The sequence below is a fragment of the Rhea americana genome, unplaced genomic scaffold, assembly GCF_003343005.1.
Source record: "Rhea americana isolate MKP2758 unplaced genomic scaffold, rheAme1 scaffold_156, whole genome shotgun sequence".
NCBI lineage: Eukaryota > Metazoa > Chordata > Aves > Rheiformes > Rheidae > Rhea > Rhea americana.
In genome coordinates this window covers 2259514-2261916 of record NW_028185661.1, presented here as the reverse complement: position 1 = coordinate 2261916, position 2403 = coordinate 2259514, and positions in this window count along the sequence as shown.

The following is a 2403-nucleotide window of genomic DNA, read 5'->3' as shown; positions in this document are numbered from 1 at the left end:
TTCCTTTTCCACTCTTCTCCTTTTCATTTTTTTCCAGGTGCCCAGCCTTGCTCCATCCATAGAAAGGCTTCATTTTCCCTCATTTCCCTCCCCTATCCCACGCTGGTTTAAGCAGCCGGGGAGAGCCGCGGTTGGGCCCGCTGGGGCTGCAGCAGGACCCGAGCCCGACGGGGAGCGGGGTGCCCSGGGGAGTGGGGCGCCTGCCCGACGTCCCAGCCCGGCTGGTGGCGGCAGGCGCCGCTGCGGGCTTCGGCTCCCCCATGTGCAGCACTCCCCACCCCCTAATAGTAATAATAACAATAATTCCCACTGCAAACAGGGAAACTGCTCTTTGGGCCCGGGAGCCCGTCCCCGGGGCGATCAGCRGCGTCGGGGCGGATTTAGTGGCCCGGCGCGGGGGAGCCGAGCCGCACCTGGGCCGCAGGGAGGCCCCTGCGCCGGCGCTGCCGGAGTGCGCAGGGGCTGCGCACATGCCTCACGTCGGGCCTGGAGCCGGCTGGTTCCTCCGCACACTTCACCCTTCTCCCCTCAAAAAGGGGAAAAAACATACTTTTGTTAAAAAAAAAAAAAAAAAAAAACTTTTTTTCTCTTTACTTTTTTTCTCTTTCCTATCCTCTGTCCCCCCGCCACAATGGTCTTTTTGATCATCGCTTTTGTCTGCAAGTGGCAAGAGAGTAAATTGTTGTTTTTACTCCCACTGAGGTTCAAATGGAGTTGGCAGATTAAGCCTAAATTAATGCGGGAAGGGGAGCAGTGGGGGGAAGGCCGGGAGGCGGCGGGGAAGTAGGATAACGCACGGGGCTATCGCGACTTGTCGCCGTCCTGGTGGAGCCGGGCCRTCCGGCGGCGGCAGGGCCCGAGGGGGCGTCCGCGGCTGCCGAGGGGCCCGGCCTCGCTTGCGCCCCGGGGGCCTCTTTTCCCTCYCCTGCCCCGGCCTGGGCTGGCTCAGGGGCAGAAACGCATCCGGGGAAAACGGGGAGGYGCCGCGCTGCGCCGCGGTGCCTGCGCGCCCCCGGGGGTCCGCCCGGCCCCGTCGCCGCCGGCAGACGGGCAAAAACAGGGACGGGACGTAAGGTAAAGTCGTGAAGAGATTTCAAGGAAGATAGCCCGAAAGTGCTGCGATTACATAAGAGTTCACTTCAGTACGGAAAAAAAAAATTAAAAATAAAGAAAAAAGCCCTCTCTCTTGATCRCTTCTACACATCGAGCTGATAAAAGGACTGGTGCTTTTACTGTAAACCTGTATAATTTTACACTGTATTTTCTTCTTTCTTTGCAGACGACTTGCTGCCGTTCTTTAAAAAAAGGGAAAAAAGAAAAGAAAAAAGAATGCATCACGGAGAAAGACTTAACTGCGGCATTTGAAAAGTTGAGAAGAAGGTGAGCTCCCATCTTTGCACTGGGCCGTCCTGGAGGGGAAAAAAGTCTCTTTCGATAATAAATGACCCGGGTGTTTCAGCAGGACAGTTCATCTTCCATTTCGACAGCCGGCCAAGTCGCGGCGATCCCGCCCGCGTGGCTGCGGGGAAGGCCAGGGAGCAGAGACGGCTCGCCGGGGTCTCCCGTTCCACGTCCACACGTGCCAGCTTGCCTTCGCTTTGCGGTGGGGCTTTTCCCCCCKCTCCGGCGGGGCCTTTCGGGAAGGGGGGGGGAGGTTGTGCCACGGGCCCAGGCGGGAGATGCAGTGGCAGCCCTTCCCCGCGGATCTCTCGCTGCTTCAAGTCGCTAAACTCACGGAACTCGTGCAGTAAGACCGTCTCCGTCAGGCGCTCCCGACACTTTTCCGCCGCGTGGGCTGCGGGAGCGCGGTGTGCGCCGCGGCCGCCCCGGGGAAGCGCTCCCACGCCCGCGGCCCCGCCGCTGCCCCCGGCGGCCGCGCTGCCCCCGGCGGCCCCGCCGCCCCCTCGGGGCTCGGAGCCGCCCTTGGAGCCGCGGGACTCTACGGTCGCGCCGAGGGCCACACGCGCCCCTCTCCAAGCCCCGACGGGGCGGACCCGCCGCGGCGCCGAGACCGGCGCAGCTCAGCGCACCCGCCGGCCCGGCCCGGCCCGGCCCGCCGCCGCTGCCGACCTGTTGCACCCAGGCACGGCCCCAGCCGTCGGCGGGGAGCCCCGGCCCCGGCTTTGCCCCTGCTCCCGGCACCGCTCGCCTTGGCGGCCGCAACTCTGCCTCCCTCCCCAGAGCAAAAATAACGAAAAAAAAAATGAAAATCCCCGAAGGGGGGTCGCATTACCTGCCAGTCCCCCATTTTGGCAAGAACAGACATGCTGGCTGCGGGTTGCGTAGCCCCGGGTCCCCGTCGGTCATGGGCTGCGAGCCGCTCGCCCGGGCTCCCCGCGGGTAAACCCTGCCCTCACCTGCGCCGGCCCCGTCTCACCTGGCCATAAAGAGCCGGGTGCTCCC